This window comes from Petaurus breviceps, unplaced genomic scaffold (assembly GCF_028583685.1).
Source record: "Petaurus breviceps papuanus isolate PSGF00001 unplaced genomic scaffold, PetGlider_PUasm1.0 176, whole genome shotgun sequence".
Taxonomy (NCBI): Eukaryota; Metazoa; Chordata; class Mammalia; order Diprotodontia; family Petauridae; genus Petaurus; species Petaurus breviceps.
In genome coordinates, this window is record NW_027185771.1 from 31317262 (window position 1) to 31336159 (window position 18898).

Here is an 18898-nt window from a genome sequence, read left to right on the forward strand (position 1 = left end):
GGGCAGGTCTCAAAAGTCCAGGGCAATTCAAAGCGGCCACCAGCAATCCTCTTAGTCTCTCTCTCTCTCTCTCCACGAGGTGCTGCTTCCAAAAAAGATCTTCCGCCTCTCTCCTGTGTCTCTCCAAATCTACGTCACCAGCTCCTCCCACTTCAGGACTTTCTTTTCACATCAACAAGCCCATCCCACAGGTGGGATTAACAAACTCTGGGTTTTAATACAATCAATTTGAAAACCAAGCCAATACAGGGGAATCTTTAATTGCTATTACTATCACACCACTACATCAGAAAATGTGGCAGTGAGGAGGGGAAGCATGTTTCATTGTCTGTTCTCCAGGACCATTACTGATATGTCATTTACTCAGAGTTTGGAAGACAAATCAGAATCTAATGGGAGTAAGAGTAAATTAGCAGGATTATAGGAACTGATAACATTCATAATACTTAATGGTTAAATAAAGGTTTTATTGTATTCCACATGTAGTAGTATTTTAGACTAACTCAGGCCATATTGGAAAATGACATAATATATAAATTCTCTATCAGAAATTGTTCTGCCCTCTGCAGCCACTGCACAGTGGCTTCTAGCATCTCAGGGACTGGGAATGTAGGATGGGGAGCCAAAGCTAGGACAGAGGAAGGAAGTGAGGCAGTAAATAATGTTAACAGAGTAGTCATCTTTGGAGGGTCTCTATGTTTTAAATAGTAACAACATTTAGACCAAGATAAAAAATATTCATAGTAGGATATTTTGTAATAACAAAGAAATGGAAACAATAGGTATACACTGGGGAATGGCTGAAAAAATATGGCATATGAATAAAATATTACTGTGTAGAGAAGATAAAGGCAAAAAATTCAGAGAACCATAGCATGATTTGTATGAACTAATGCTAAGCAAAATAGGCAAAACCAAAATAATATATATGATGATTAAAATAATGTAAAGGAAAACATCACTAAAAGGAAACCAAACTCTGAGTACCTAAGTACCAGCAATGATTCTGGAGAACAGATAATGAAACATGCCTCCCCTTCCAGACTGCACACAGGTCTGAGGAAGGGATATTATTAGGGAATCATGTAGTTTACATTTTCAGATGTACTAGTTTTGCTTAATTGCTTTTCTTTGTTAGAAGGGAAGTTTTAGTGGAGGATGCAGGAAGGGGTTAAGTGAAGGATTTCCAGAAATGACCATGATGTCAAAACAAAAGACACCCATAAAACATTTTTTAAAAAGGAATTAAGGACCTTTAGTAGCAAAAGATTTTTGAATAAGTAAATATATTCCAAGACTGACAAATTAGAAAATGCTATTTTAGACTGTGTGGGACATATGAAATTGGACATATCAAAGAAGTATAAGACATGGTCTATATCCTTATAAAACATGCAATTTTGCTCAGTTGGAAAACATAGCCATACATAACAAAATTAAGAAAACAATGTAAGACAGAATATTGTCAATCTTAAATTATATAGAAAGCCCATAGAATGGAGTTTCTTGTCCCTTGTTTTTGAAGAGAACCAATGACATCACAGGGTGATGTCTTGACTTGCTTGTCATTTGGATTTAAATGAGGCAGAGTTGCACAAAGTCTTCAGCCTCATTCGCTCTTCCAGAGTCTTTGAAGTTCAGTGGTAAGAAAAAAGTTAAGATGATTGTGTATGGCCAAGCTCTAAGCACTCCACAGTACCTGTTTCAGCCTCCTTCATGGTCATTGGAACAAATTGTTCTCATCCACTCATTCCACCAGGGGAGTCTTCACATGTGAGGGAGACATTCCCAAATTCATTGATGGGCTTGAGGCCTTCTGGTTACCCTTACCCTAGTTTAGCATGTCTGCCAAGAGACTTTTCCCATTAAGTGACTGCTACGCATGCTACCACTTCTTGAGCTCCAGATGAGCTGGGTGACAGTCGGATGCCAAAGGTGGATGAGCAGCCTGAAAAGGGCTCAACAAACCCACATACCAGAAGTGCTAGTCCTCCCTGAACACCCCATAGTATGGAACGTTTCATAGATGAAGAGCTCGCGATAGGGTAGAATAGGGAGGGAAGACAGGCCAAAAGAATTACAGAACCTGAAAATAAGAATGTCCTCTAAATTATTACAGATGTTAGCCACTGTTTTAACACTTCTGAGACTAGTTACATATTACTTCAAAAGGAAAGCCACTTCATTTAAAAAGTTTTAATTGTTGGGTGGCTAGGTGGCACAGTGAATAGAGCACTGGCCCTGGATTCAGGAGTACCTGAGTTCAAATCCAGCCTCAGACACTTAACACACACACACACACACACAAAAAAAAACTAGCCATGTGACCTTGGGCAAGTCACTTAACCCCAATTGCCCTTCAAAAAAAGCAAAAGAAAAGTTTTAATTGTCAAATATTCTTTCTTAAAATGAGCTGAAATAATTTTCCTCACACCTTTCACCAATTGAACACTAAACCATAAAAATATGCAGCCATTTGGTATGAAATTGATAAAATTTTGTTCAAGATTAAAAATATTAAAAAGAACAGCTACAGTAACAATAATGCAGTTGTTTTGATGAAAAGAGTAATACTCATATATGTATAGTGTTTAATGGTTTACAAAACACTTTTCCTCATAATAATCCTGAGTGAGTTATGTAGGATTTGCTAGGAAGAAAGTTTACTTCATATCTCTCTACATTCTACATTAAGTTCTGCACTTTAAATAAATAAATAATTTCTCAATAGTAATGCATTTGTACAGATAACCTAGCTATGTAGAAATGAAATAAAATGGAGAAATAAAGGCGTTTGAGTGACAGAGCTACGAGGTTTTTGTTTTGTTTTTAAACAAATCTAGCCAAGTAAAGAGAAAAAAATGTAAACAAGGTGAGAAAGATTGGCAAAAATGGGAAGATAAAAAAAGAAAAGAAAAAACAAGCCCATTCCTGGTCGTGACAAACCAGGAAATATAACTTGTGATCCTAAGATTACATTTGCTGCCATTTTTCCAAAGATACACAAGTGGCCTCTGACTGTTTTCACTTAATCTAGTGTAGACATCTTCTAATATAATGGACTGCTATAAGTCATATCTCAGGATTGAATCTGTACCTCTTTATTTTAGAAGAGGTAGTGACAATCCAATGAACAACAGAAACCTTCCAGATGCTCAAAAACTTCAAAGGCTGGGCAAGTGAGATAGACAAGCAGAGGCAGAGCCCCATGACCCTCTGTTCTCTAAATCTATGGTAACCTGCTTCCAAACCAAAAAGACTTCATGGAGAACATTCATTCGACTGCTGACATTAGCCAAGTTGAAATTTGTCTAATTGTAATTTCCCTCTGGACTTTAAAATATTACAAAATAAGTCTAACTCATCTTCTAAAGAACAACACTTCAAATATTTGATGCCAAGAATTACTGAATTGTTTAGTAAGGGTGGGATTGAGTTATTCAGTTGTTATCTTATCCTACTTAAATTATATGATAAAATATAGTACCTTAAGTGAAAATAATCAATCGTAAGCACTTACTATGGGGGAAGTCCTTTGAACTGGAGTGTCTTAACACAGGAAGGTGGATTCAGATTGAAGAAACATTGTCATGCCCTAGTGGTTCTATATAAATTTTCAGCTGACTTGAGAATGGAGCCAGTAGAGAGGCTAGAGTAAGACTAGTGCTCTAGTAAAACTCTGAAGTGAGTTTTACTACATCTGAAGGGAAGAAGAAGCCTAAGCTTCAGCTTTGTCTTGTGTCTCCTCCCCATTTCCTCATCCACCCCTTTGGACACGTGAGGACTTTGTGGGCTTCAGAGGGTATGATTTTGGACTTCCCATTAGCATCCTAGCAGTCTCTCTAGATGAGCTGCCAGCAATGTCTACCTGAGATCTGAGGCCAGATTGGACATCATTTCAGGCCCCACAATGATCTGAGTAAAGAAACTACACACCATGACTGAAGAGAAACTTTTGAGCATCCCATATATGGGAAAAAGGGACTTTGAGAAACTAGGAGCTGTGAGCTACCCCTTTGCTATCTATGTTCTCTAAGCTTGATCCCATTTTCTCTTGGACCTTGTATGTACTTGTGGGACCATCATAGATGTTTTATGCCAACTGTTCTTATTGTATCAACTTAGTATACACTAGAAATTATTCCCAGATGATAATCTTGAGGAAGGAAGCACATAGGTCTGGACTTGAGTCAAGGTTTCCCCAGGGGTACCCCTAGAGCTCTTAGGGGATATAGCCTTGCTTTGAGACCTAGTAATACTTGTCTGTAAGATCAGGAATCATGATAAGGATTCTCAGAGCTTATATTGGCTGTGCTTTTTACCAGATAAAGATCCCCAGTTCTTTCAACTACTCTTTCTGCGTAATTTTGTATACCTTTGTGTTTCAGTTTCTCAACATCTCTCTTAAAATGGGAAGCCCAGAACTGAACACAAAACTTCCAGTGTGTTCTAAACAATGTAGAGCACAGCAGGTTTGTTACTGAACATACACACACACACACACACACACACACACACAAACCAGTGGGTTTTTTTTTACTATATATTGATTGATTCAACTTATAATTGTATTGGTCTTTTTGGCAAATACAACACAGTGGAGCCTCATACTGGGGTTTAGAATAAAGTAAAAGTCGTCATCAAATACAATGAAATAGAAAAAAATTTCATTAGGTACTTATTTTGTGCTAAAATTGTACTAAGTACTGGGGATACAAATTGAAAAGTAAAACAGTATCTGTTCCCAAGGGACTAACATTCTATTTAGAGGAGACAACACAGGACGGTTTGGGTACATGTAGATGTAAAGGCCCAGCAGAAAGGTGGATGACAAAGTTGAAATCCTTAGGGAAATGAATTTGCTATTTAATACATCTCCCCATCATACTCATCATGTACTTGTACAGTTGACATTTAGAACATAAATACTATACTGTGAATATGTCCTCATTAAACTTCACCTTTTAAAATTTTAATCAAATTTTCATAACTGAAAACATTTTATGAATAATACTACTTACTCTCTCTTCAGAATAAAAAAAAACAAGCCCCCTCAAAAAAGTTATGGTTTGCTCTACAACCCCTTCTAGATAGTATCTAATTTATGTTTTTACCTCTTTTTCATTCCTGACCTCTTCAAACAAGTGATTTCACTTCGCCCTGAGTAAATTAGCAAAGATGACAAAAAAATAGTAGTCCATCTTAAAAGAGCTGTGAGAAGATAGACACATTAATGCATTGCTGATGAAGCTATGAATTGGTCCAACTTCTTCCAAAAAGCAATTTGGAATTATACTAAAGAAGCAACTTAAATGTCCATACTTTAAGAGGGTAAGGGAAGAGAAGGGATATTTTCAGAAAAGAGCAAAATATAAAAAAAAATGTAAAAAAGAATATGTGTATGTATAATATTTTTAAAAACAGAAACTTATGTAATATTCCAGAATTTGAAGGAAATCATCACCTTAGCACCCACAAACAGGAGTTCCTGAAGTATCTCACCATTTTCAGGGAATCATTCATTCATTTTCACCCTGCATCAATCATCCTGAGTGATACTGATAGACATCTTTAATGAGCATATCTCCACTATATTAACTTGCTACTGAAAACCAGATGGCCATTAAATATTGCCATCCTTTTGTTGGATCTGTCACAAATCATGACCTTAATCTATGCATGGGAGCTGTCTGGCTGAATAAGACTGCACTTGGTTATACCAAGTATTGTTTTATTATCAACAAACAATAGTAAATGGAATCTTGAATTCTCTTATGTACCTTTCAGTTAATGATGTAAATGTGAAGCTATAATGGGATATAAAGTATTATTTTTGAGTACCTACCTTTCTCATATTTTCATTAAGTAGACAATTTATGCAAAGATGATTATTATAAAGTTTTATAAAGAGGAGAAAGTAGGAATATGCCAGTTGTTACTGAAGTCTTTTTGTTTACCTTTTTCCCATAATCATCCTCAATCATTGATTGGTTTTAGCTGTTTTATGAGATGATACTGCTCATAACATTAAACTTTCCATCTCTGTAAGCTTTTTGCTGTTGTTTTTATGTAAAAAGATATCTATTCTGAACTTAACCTCAAAATTTATGTTTCCATTCATTGTATAGCACAAAAGAGAATTCTATGTGAAATCATGAATTTCCATGTCTTATGGCTTGCTTTTTTAAAGTATATAATATATTCTACATATTACCTTAAAAAGTGCCCTGCTTATCTGTGCTTCCTCCCAAACTTACTTCTGTTCTGTATATCATTTTTGAAATGTTACAAAACTTCCCCATTTTAGCACCACTATAACTAATTTCCTCTCCTCATCCCCTAATTTAAAAAGTTAGAGTAAAAAAGAAAAGCCCTTGTAATAAATAAGCATAATCAAGCAAAATGAATCCATATGATGTCCATGTCCAATGCATGTCTCTGTACCCTATATCTACCACCTCTCTATCAAAAGGTGGTTTAAGGCATTCTTCTCCTCATTGGCTTTTGGGCCTCTTTTGCCATTTGAGTTAGTCTATTTTTAAGGTGTTATTTTCTTCAGTCAGGTTGTTGACTCTCTTTTCATAATTTTCTTGCATCATTCTCATTTCTTTTCCCAATGTTTCCTCCACTTCTCTTATTTGGTGTTCAAAATCCTTCTTAAGCTCCTCTATGGCCTGTAACCAGTTCATATTTTTCTTGGAAGCTTTTGGTACAGGAGTTCTGACTTTGTTGTCTTCCTTCTGTTCCATGCTTTGATTATTTTCGTCCCCAAAAAAGTAATCTAGATTTGGATTGCTGTGCTTGCTTTGCTTCCTTTACTCGCTCATGTTGCCACTCAATTACATGACTTTTGAGCTTTTTGTCACAGTAGAACTCTGCTTCCAGAGAGGAGAGCTTTGTCCTAAATCACTGGGGTTTTTACAGCTGTCAGAGCTATTAGTTGGGTGCCCTCTCTGAAGCCTCCACCCACTCTGGCACCTGGTCATGCACCCCAGGACCTCCACCCTAGACAGTAATCCAGATCCAAGAAGGTTAAAGCAAAAGCAATTACCCCTGAGAATGATCCCTTGGTCCCTCTACAATATGTAAGCCAGAAGCTCTGAAGCACCCATGTGGCTATGGCTGCCATGCCTCAGCCACTTCTCCCTCCAGGGGCAGAGGCCAGACCACACTCCTGGACCCCCTCTTCCCACAAAGTCCACACTGACAGCTCACTTTGTCTTTGGCATTTATGGGTTGATAATTCTGGAAACTGCCACAGCTGCTGGTGATCCACTCTCCTGAAGTCCTTCCAGCCATGGCTGATCAGGCCACTCTGGGACTAAAACCATGGGGCTCATGTGGGGCTGGGTGCTGCTCCCAGCATGTTGTGATGGACCCTTCCTGTCAGTCTGCCGGGCTGTCTTCAGCAGGAGACTTGTTTCTCTTTGTCACTTTGTGGGTTCTGTAGCCCTAAAGTTTTAGAGTCATATTTTATAGGTATTTGAGGTGGCTATGGGGGGAGTTCAGGGACTTTTCCTGCTTCTATGCTGCTATCTTGGCTCCACCCACCAAATCCAATGATTCTTGAATTAACTTTCCTTGAATTGTTATTTTTTCTAGGTCAGTTGTTTTGTATATCAAATAGCCTGAAATTTTTTCTAATTTTAAAATTTTGTTTAATGATTTCTTCTTGCCTCATGGAGGGTTTTTTTTTTTTGTTTATCCTAGTTTTTAAGGATTCTGTTACTTGGGTAAGATTTTCCACTCTCTCTTCTAAGCTACTTATTCTTCTAATTATTTATTTAAATTTTTACCTCTTCCTTTGTTGCTTCTAGGCATTCAATGGCAGTCTTTTTTTTTCCTTTGACTCTCTGCATGCAATTACTATAGAACTACTCTCTCCTTTTGAAGATCTCTAGATTTTCAATAATGTTTTCTGTTTGTCAGTATTCTTTGATTTACTCATTTCTCTAATTTTACTCCTTAAATCAGAACTTTGTTCCAGGGCCAGGCTCAATCCCTTATTGTGTTTTTGGATAGGTTGGATTGCCTTGCTTGTTCTCACCTTGGATTCCTTGGGTTCTTGCACTGATCTCCACCTCCCAGGATTAAGCCCACCTGCATTGTTGAAGTTCATAGTGCTGAATATTTTGGACCTCCTCTGACATCTCAGGAGAGAACGTTAGGGATCTCTGAGTCCTAAGACTTAAACTATACAAATCTAAGCTCATCACTGAGTACTGCCTGCTGGCACTTCCTGACTTTTGCAAGTTCCCACCCTGGGCCTCTCCTACCACCCTGGGAGCACAGTTTTTGCTGCCTCTTGACACAGAACATTGCAGTCTACACATATCTCTAGTAATGTTGAGAAGCTACCTTGTTCTGACTTTGCTGGAGGCTCCCCCTCCCCCCTTTCCTATTCCACTGCTTCTGGATGATGTTTTGTACAGCTTCTTAGGGTAGAAGAATTTGCCATACTTCCTTATTAGATTTCTTAATCATAATTCAGGCTGGCATGATTTTCACGGTTTAAAAGAAGTAAAGACGTGACAGCTAAAAGGTCTTCATTTTATTCAAGCAGCCATGTTGGTAGGTAGTACCTCTGTAAGTTTTTGCCAATGAGTTCATGTTCTAAAATTATATTGCCCTTGATTCATTGGCCATAATTCTCCATTTGACAAGAAAATCAATTGTATACAGAGTTGGGGTTGTTTCTGATCTACTTTATTTAAATTTCCATAAAATATGCTATTTCTATATTCTGTGTTGTCTTTTCCTTGTTCCATTTCCCATTTTTTGGCATCAATAACTCATTTGAAGAGATTGTGTTGGATCTGTTGTAACTGCACTGCAGATCATCTTCTCATCTTGTATTATAATTTGGTGTTTATTTTTACCTAACAATCACTGATCTTACTACGTATAAGCCCTAAGTCCTCCCAGTCACTCAGGCTTGAAACCTAGGTGTCATCCTGGATTCCTTGCTCTCTCTCACACACACCCCTATATCCAATCTGTTGCAAAATCCTGTTTTTTCTACCCTTGTAACACTTCTCATATTTGCCTCTTTCCTCTGAGACACCCATAACACTAGTGCAGACAGGCCCTTGTTACCTCATGCCTGTACTCCTCCAAGACCCTGCTATTTGGTCTCTGTGCCTCAAACCAACTTCAGTCTATCCTCCTCTCAGCTGCCAAATTGACCTTCCTTAAGCACATTTCTTATCATGTAATCCACTTATTAAATAAATTCCAGTGGCTCCCTATTACTTCCAGGATCAAATATAAAATCCTCTGTTTGGCTCTTTAAAACATAGTCCCTTTCTACCTCTCCAGTCATCTTTACTCCCCTCTATGTATTCTGAGATATAATGACACTGGCCTCCTTGCTGCTTCTCAAATAATAAGATTCTCCATTTCCTGACTGAGCATTTTCATTGGCTGACTCCCATGTCTGAAGTTTGTTTCCTCCTCACCTCTGCCTCCTGAATTCCTTCAAGTCTGAGTTAAAGTCTCACCTTCTATAAGAAGCCTTTCCCAGTCCAGCAACTGGGGAATGGCTGAACAAATTCTGGTATGTGATTATGATGGAATACTATTGCACTATTGGAAATGATGAGCAGGATGCTCTGAGAAACCTAGAAAGATTTATATGAACTGATGCAAAGTGAAACGTGTACAAAGTAATAGTAATATTGTAGGATGATCAGCTGTGAATGATTTAGCTATTCTCTCAATGATACAAGACAGATCTGGATGATTAAAAATACTGTCTATCCCCAGACAAAGAACTGATGCTGTGTGAATACAGATTGAAGCACACTTTTTTTTTTTAATTTTCCTTATTTTTCTTGAGGGTTTTTTTGATCTATGATTTCTTTCATAATGACTATTATGGAAGTATTTTGCATGATTACACATGTTTAACTCATATTGAATTGCTTACTTCTTAATGGGGTGAGGCCTGGGGAGGGAGGAAGGGAGAGAATTTGGAACTCAAAATTTTAAAAATGAATGTTAAAAACTGTTTTTACATATAACTGGTAAAAATTAAAAAATGCTAAACTTAGAAAGTCCCAGTCCTCTTTAAGCCTAGTGTCTTTCCCCCTGAGATTATCTCCAGTTCTTACTGTATATATCTTGTTTGTACATAAGCATTTGCATGTTGTCTCCCCCATTAGACTGTGAGGACTGAGCAGGGCCCAATTTTTGGCTTTCTATCTCCAGCACATATTTAATGCCTGCTAAGTGAAATGGCTCCTGCCTAATTAACCAGTTGTTTCTTCTCTGTTAAGATAAATAACTTATTTTTTGTGATTTTGTAATATGTTTACCATATGCTGTGCTTTTTAACTCTTTTTAAGAAAGTATGTGTGGTTTCCATGTAATAATGTATGTGTTTTAGCCCTTTTTTAGAATGTTAATCCTGAACCATGTTTTCCCATATTTTTTCCCATCCTTTATCATAGTCACCTTTGTACTGAAGTACTGCTAAAGCACATGTTAACCTACCTTAAAGGATCTTATTATTTTTAAATTTTTATTGATGATTATTTTTGCATCACTATCAGTTCCCAATAACTTTCTCTCCCTGAGGCAACACTCAAAGATATTCCAACATTGTAAAATCTGTCTGATTTGTTGCTTCATTGGCAATAACTGAAAAGAACATAGGATTATTCCAATGCCATGAAGAAGCATCAAACAGGTATTTTTGTGGAGAGATACTGTGACACAGTAGGTGTAGCCCTGAATTTGGAGTCAGGAAACCTAGGTTGGAATCTTACCTCAGAAATTGTTTCCCTTATCTTAAAATGGAGAAAATAATAAAGTGCTTTGCAAGCTTGAAAGCACAAAAGAAATTAACTATTATATAACTAACAGTATTTTCTTCCCACCCATTCCCTTCTTTAACATTAGTGACCTGCAATTTCGCTGGTGTAGATTCTCCTTACAGTGGTGCAAAAGCCATTTATCAACTTAGCCATTTATCAAGCACCTAGTATATTCTGGGCACTGGTGACACATATAAAAGTGAAAAAGTCCTTGCTCTCAAGATTATATTCTACTACAGGGTTAGATGTTCCCCATTGCAACTCCTTTATGACTTAATAAAATATTTTTTAGAGTATATTCATCAGAATTACAAAATTTTAGAGATGGGAAGCAGATGAAACTTAAAAATCCAACTCCTCCAACATATAAATCAAAAGGAAACTCTCCAATACACCAACAAGTACACATTCAGCCTTTGCTTGAAGACTTGAAGTGAGGGCAAATTTCCTAAGGCAAACTATCCCATTTTTATTAGAAAATTCTTTCTGAAGTCAAGTGTACATTTTCTCCTTGAAATGTTTTCCCATTGTTCTGTCTTTTGGAGCAAAATAGTAAGTCTAATCCCTCTTCAGACTGTTGAAGACAGTTCTCATGTACTCCTTAAATCTTTTTTAGGCTGAATATTTCCAGTTCTTTCCATTGATCCTTGAATGGCATAGACTCAAGGCATTCACCATCCTGATTGTCCTCTAGATGCTCTCCAGATCAATACCATTCCTAAAATGTGTTAGCTAGAATATGTGGTCTTACAAGAGGTAAGTACAAAGATGAGGTCATTTCTTTATTTCAGGAAGCTATGCCATTCAAAGTAGATCAAGATAATCAACACATTAAATTTGTGTGTTTGTTTATTTTTTGGGTGCCATATCACATTGCTGACTCATATCAAAGTGGCAGCCCACAAAAACACCAGACTATTTTTGTGATGTTACTTCCTTGAATCTTGACTTTACATATATCCCTGTTACATTTCATCTTATTATATTAAATTCTAGATTTCATATTACTTAGATTTCTACTTCAATCTTATTAGATTCAGTCCATTTTCCAATCCATAAGGACATTTTCACAGATCCTGATGCTGTCATTCAACATGCAGCTATCCCTCCTAGTTCCATGTCATTAGCAAATTACACAAAGATGACTTCTGTACTTTTAGACAATGACAAAAATGTTAAACAGTAGTGGGACAAGAATAGCTATCTGGAATATTACATTGAAGATCTCCTTCAAAATTGATACATAACAATAACTGCCATTTAAATACAGGCATTCAACTTGCCTGTTTGATTCAGTTCTATACCCTCTCTTCCCAAGGATCACCCCTGGGAATGTCTCTATTAGCCTCCTCTACTATGACCATGGTGAATAAATTCTCCTACAATATAGAACTTTTCCCTCTATAAACATTTATACTTGCACTAAATGAAGCCTAGCTTTTCCCAAAGTCCATAGCAACTTTTAATTGTACTCTGGAGGAGAGACAGAGACAGAGAAACAGAGGCAGAGAGAGAGAACCTCTTGGCACAAAGCTTGGAAGAAACCAGAGCAGTGATGGAGTGGAGAGATGTCCTGGACCTTACAATCCTGATCCAAGCTAAGGAGAGGTACTGGTAGAACATCACAGCCCCAGAGACAGTAGCTAGAGATAGGAGAACTACAAGGCCAAATAATGAAATATCATAAACAAACCTGCTCCCAACTGCTTTTCCTGCCTCTCCTACTCAAAAACATCTCTACTCTTTTGAAGTTCAAGTCACATGTTCTCTCTGTTTTCCTGACACTGCTTTCTCCTGGTTCTCCTCCCACCTATCTGACTACTCCTCAATCGCCTTTGTTGGATGTTCCTCTAAGTCAGGGTGAGGAACCACAAATGACCCCCTAGGTCCAAACTTCATAGAACAAATTCCCTTAATAAAAGGATTTATTCTGTGAAGTTTGGATTCAGTCAGAGGGCCACACTTGAAGATCTAAAGGGCTACCTGTGGCCTCAAGGCCACAGGTTCTCTCAAGGCCTCAGGTTCCCTACCTCTGCTCTAAGTTACAGTCAATAATCATGAGTGTCCCACAAGGCTCTGTCTGTTCCCTTTTCTTATCTCCCTCTATATTGCTTCACTCAGTAATCTCATTAGCTCCCATGGATTCAATTATCATCTTTATGCTAATGATTCTTAAATCTACTTATCTATCCCTAACCTCTCTGCTGACTTCTAGTCTCACATCTCTGATTACCTGTTGGAATCCTGAACTGTATGTCCCATAGATATCTTAAATGTTCAAAACTGAGCTCATTATCTTTCCCCCAAAACCTTTCCCTCTTTCTAACTTCCCTGCTACTGCTGGGGAGTACCACCATGCCCTCACTCATCCAGGTTCCCAACTTGGGTTTCATCCTTGACTCCTGAGTCTCAGCCCCCATATCCAATCTTTTTCTTAATCCTGTCAGCTTTACCATTCATAACATATCTCACATATACCTCCTTCTCTTTGCTGACAGAGCCACCACCCCGGTGCAAACTTTCATCACCTAGCACCTGGACTGTTACAGCTGGTTGGTCTACATGCCACCAAATCTCTGCTCACTCCAATCTATCCTCTATTCTGCTGTCAAAAAGATCTTTCTAAAGTACAGACTTGACCATATTACCCCCAACACCCACTCAATAAATTCTAGTGTCTGCCTATCACCTCCAGAATCAAATATAAAGTCCTGTTTGGTATTTAAAACCCTTATTAACCTGCCTCCCCCTACCACCCAATCTTTACTGTCTTCTTACACCTTACAGCCCCACTACTGGATCTTCAATCCAATGACCCTCTCCTTCTTGTTGTTACTCTAAATGAGACACTTCATCTCTCCATTCTAGGCATTTTCAGTGACTGCCTCCCATACCTGGAATGCTCTCCTTCCTCAAGTCCACCTCCTGACTCCCTTCAAGTCCCAGCTAAAATCTCACCTTTAACAAGAAACCCTTCCCAGATTTTCTTACTTCTAGTACCTTCTCTCTGTTTATTTGCAATGTATCATATACGTGTGTACATACATGTGTATGTGGGTGTGTGTATGTGCGTACACACTGTGTATCTTGTTTGTGCATAGTTGTTTGTATGTCACTGTGAGTTCCTTGAAAGCAAGGAACTCTTTTTTTATATTTTTTAATATGCGCACTGCTTAGCATAGTGCCACACATAGAAAACATTTAATATATGTTTATTGAATGACACCTATCTATATCACCCTCTTCCCCTCCAAATTAGTCACCTTTTTTGGCAAACTACCACTTTCCTCAATGACTTTACCAATTAATTGGTTCCCTAATTCATTTCATTCTCTGACGTAATCAACAGTCTTAAGGGACTTTAGTCCAATTTTCTCATTTTTCACATAAGAAAACTGAGGCCCATGATCAATTACTTAAATAATTATATTTGATGATTCAGACAACTTAGCCTGAATGTTACTTTATTTGTGTGTGTATAGCACAATTCATTTAGTAGTAACATTTTAACATGTGAAATGTTATTTCTTATTGAGTATTCCTTTTTATTCTTCAAAGAATTACGAAGCAAAAACTTAACTAAGCTTGACTTTTTTTTTTTTAAAGCAATTGGGGTTAAGTAACTTGCTCAAGGTTACATGGTGAGTTATTTCTGGGTGTGGTGCCTAGTATCTGAGGCCAGATTTGATCCAGGTCATCCCGACACTGGAGCCAGTGCTCTTACTCGCTGAGCCACCTGGCTGCCCCTAAGCAATTGGGGTTAAGTAACTTGCTCAAGGTTACACGGCCAGGTGTTTCTGGGTGGGTGCTAAGTGTCTGAGCCGGGGATTCGATCTCCAGGTCTTCTCAACACTGGAGCCGGTGCTCTTACTCACTGTGCTACCTGGCCACCCCCTAAACTTGACTTTGAAACAACTAAACTTTACTTTAGAAACACAAACTTAAAAATATGAAAAAAATATACTTTTTTTGAGACAACAGGGTATACCTACCTATATTCATCTCTGCTTCACTACTACTGCTCACTCTTTAAACTTCACTATAACTTGAAACTGTCTCACTTCCATAATCTTAAATTCTGAAATATTCACCTACATTTTAAGTATCTTCATTCCTACTAAATCTGCATTTTTCCTCATTTATGCCCTTTAGTCTCTCTGCCCCTCTCCTATTCTTTCTATCCCCATGTAATAATCACCGAAGGTCTATCATATCTACCTTTTCTAAAATTCCATTTAAGTCCTTAATTTCAATCTTATTTTCTATTATTTGTCTATCTTTTTAAAAGAAATCTTACTTCTTTTGGTAACTTATTTAACTTTTACTTCAAATATTTAGATACTCTTACCATTTGGTGTTGCATATATGTTAAGTATTTAACTTAATCCTTTGTTTGTATGAATGGAATTTGTAATGAAATGGAACTTTTTTTTTTCAGTTAGAGATGACTTTATTACTTGAGTACATAAACCAAAATTTATGCAACCAGAGCAGAGGCTGTGGATGATTCATATTTCCAATTAGGTGGGAGCACTCTCTTGGTCTTGTAGTACCGAGCCTGCCGGTGAAGTCGGCTCTCATTCAGAATCAGCATAATGTAATTTCCTAGTTTATCTCTTAACTAAGATTATTTTTGCTGTTGCCTTGTCTGAGATCATAATTGCTACTCCTGTCTTTTTAACTTTAAATACCTTCTTTTAATCTTGTGTGAATCTTCATGTCTCAAACATATTTGTTGTAAACAACATATTTTGGATTCTGCTTTTTGATCCATTCTATCCTCTTCCATTTTCGGGGTGAGTTCGTCATATTCATAGTGATAACTGTTATCTGTGTGCTTTCCTTCATTAATCATACTCTTTTATACTTGTCCCCATTGTTTCCCAAGTCTACTTTACAAAGAGGTATTAAGGGAGGATTATACTCAGCATCAGTGTTCTAAGGTTTGAAGCAATTTGGTTCCCTGCACTCTCTTTTACCCAGATCCCAATCAGAGGGTCTTAGAATTTTTTTTCCTTTCCTTTTAAACCTTTAATTGTGATCTACCATCTATGGTTAGAGTTTGTTTATATTTAATCCCTCCCTAATTCTACCTTCCCTCTTATTCCCCCCTCTCCTTCCCTATTCCCTCCCATTTCCTCATTGAGGTGAAATATATCTCTGTACCCAACTCTATATGTGTCTGCATTCTGATCTACTTTGACAAATTCAGATGAAAATTTCCCCTACCCATTCTTCTTTGTTTGTATTATTTTATTATATGCCATGATTATGTGAAATAATTTCCCACCCCCTTTCCTTGTGTCTTAATTTCTGCCTCCCTTTCCCTCTTTTAAAAGCATCAAAATCTAGCAAAAAAAAAAAAAAAAACTCTTTGTCTTATTTAACTCCTTCTATGACCCCTGACAGCATTGATTCTGAGGGAACTCATATTTTCTCCTGCTACTTGAATGTAAAAACTTCTTCCTTGTTTAATGCTTTCTGATTGTTCACTCATATTCACCATTTTAGCTTTCTTTTGATTCCTGTATTTGTATTTCAAAGTTCCTCTTCAGCTCTGGAATTTTCATCAAGAATGCTTAAAAGTTCTATTTCATCATTTCCGGCAGATTCAGTGATTTCCTGCCTCGTTCCTTGCGTTCCTCTCTCTTTCGCTGCCTGCTCGTCGCCATCGTGGGTCGTATGCACGCTCCTGGGAAGGGTCTGTCCCAGTCGGCTCTGTCGTACCTCAGCTTGCCCACGTGGCTGAAGCTCACCTCGGACGACGTGAAGGAGCAGATCTACAAGCTGGCCAAGAAGGGCCTGACGCCCTCCCAGATCGGTGTGATCCTGAGGGATTCTCATGGCGTGGCACAAGTACGCTTTGTAACTGGCAACAAAATTTTGAGAATTCTAAAGTCCAAGGGACTTGCCCCTGATCTGCCTGAAGATCTTTATCACTTGATCAAGAAAGCTGTTGCTGTCCGAAAGCATCTTGAGAGAAACAAGAAAGGATAAGGACTCTAAATTCCGTCTGATTCTGAATGAGAGCCGACTTCACCGGCAGGCTCGGTACTACAAGACCAAGAGAGTGCTCCCACCTAATTGGAAATATGAATCATCTACAGCCTCTGCTCTGGTTGCATAAATTTTGGTTTATGTACTCAAGTAATAAAGTCATCTCTAACTGAAAAAAAAAAGTTCCATTTCATTAAAGGTCCCCTATAGGATTATATTCATTTTTCTGGATAAGTTCTTCTTGATTATAAACCCATTTCTTTTGCCTTTTGGACTACTGTATCTCAAGTTCTTCACTCCTTTATTGTGGGTTGCTAAATTTTGTGTTATCTTGACTGGGACTCCTCAATACTTGAATTCTCTTCCTGGCTATCTGCAGTTTTTTGCTTGATCTGGAAACCCTGGATTTTGGCTTTGATGTTCTTGGTGGTTTCCATTTTGTTCATTTTATGTTTTCAAAACTTTCCTCTGGTTCTATGAAATCTGGGAAGCTTTCTTTCATGTTTCTTGAAATATATTCATATTTTTTTGCTATCACTTAGAGTAGTCTTATTTCACTATGAAATCATTTTTGACTTTTTTTTTAACTCTTGCTTTATGCCTAACAGGAATTCTAGTTGAAATTATGCCCACACTGTGTTCTTTCAGGCTTTACTTGTAGATGTTTTGGAGTCATTGTTTTCATTAAGGTTTGTGCCTTGGGTGTATCTGTCACTCTAACATCTCTTTATGTTGGAAATCTTTTTCTTATTATAATTATTACTCTTTCTTCTAGCCTTACTTCCCAAACTTGGACTTTGTCTTAGGGCCAAGGAATGGGAATGACTGTGTTCTGTTTTAAATTCTTTTTGGTCCTATTGCTGCTTTCTCTGGATATTGAGTACTGTGTTCTTCAGGAAACTGGGAATCCTCAGGCTAGGGAATTGCAAGCTTCCATTATGCCCAAAATAATTTAATCTAGGGTAGAATCTGTTCACTGTCCTTCTCGTCTGAAATCCACAAGCTAATAGTTCTGCTTGATATGTGGGCTATACATCTGTAACCTTGTCCCTGAATGAAGCTCCAGTAGACTGCTGCTGCCCCCAGATCTGGTCTGCTCTAGCTGTAAACTTCTACGGGTTAAAAATGGCAAAACTACAGGTTCCTCCTTGGTCTGAGCTCTCTGCCATTATTCATCTACAGACCTCACAGAAATCATTAAGTTAGAGACCCTGCCCCTGGGTAAAAGCCACAAAGCTACCAGTTCCTTCTGTTCCTATTTTTTGTCTAGTACTTATTCTACCTCCGCATTACGCTAGTCCGCAAGACCGTCGTGTAGCCCCCACCCGCGAGGCTCAGTCCACAACAAATCTTCCAGGCAGCTCTTCCTGCTCCTTGACCAGCATCAGTCACCTTTGCTGTATCTGGGATTGCTTTTTACCCTAATGCACAGCCATAGGCCATAATTCAGACCCCTCCTGGAAAGTTCCATGAAGTGCCCTCCTATTTAGAACTCCACCTTGGTATCTGAAGACCTATCTCTTTGTGCCAACTTGGGCTAAAAAATGACAGTGATTTTTCCCTGGATTTCTCTATCAGGTTTGAGTCTGGTGAACTTCCTAAATTATCGTCAGAATAACTGTGGGTAAGAGATCTGGGTTGTACTGCTTCTTCCTACTTTACCATATTGGCTGGTCATCTCTCCTATTTTCCCAGTCAATTAATCCTTTTTTGTTTTTACATGCTTTCCTACCCAGACTGAATTCCTTACTCAATTATTTCAAAAATGTATTTATTAAACAAGATCTAGTAACAAATGTGTATGCCAATCTAGTGTCCAATAAACCCAGAACACAAACTGCTGAGAAAGAGACATTTTTAATGGAAAATAACTATGAGGAAAACTGCAAATCAATAAAGAAAAAATAAGTTTAGGTCAAAAACTTAAGCACATAAATTCAAATGGATAAAATGTCTAAATGTAATGTTATTGTGTGTGTCTGTAGGTGTGTGTGCACGCACATGAGAGAGAGAGAGAGAAAGAAAGAGAGAAAGAAAGAAGGAAAGAAAGAAAGAAAGAAAGAAAGAAAGAAAGAAAGAAAGAA

General features: G+C 37.8%; 1 protein-coding gene and 1 pseudogene across 11 annotated transcripts in view; one reads left to right on the forward strand and one right to left on the reverse strand.

Annotated features, from left to right (window-relative positions):
* LOC138159483 (zinc finger protein 69 homolog) overlaps positions 1 to 18898 on the reverse strand; it is a 50622-nt gene that overhangs the window by 23966 nt on the left and 7758 nt on the right. The gene's annotated exons all lie outside the window — the stretch shown is intronic.
* Positions 16389 to 16996, forward strand: LOC138159485 (small ribosomal subunit protein uS15-like; annotated as a pseudogene).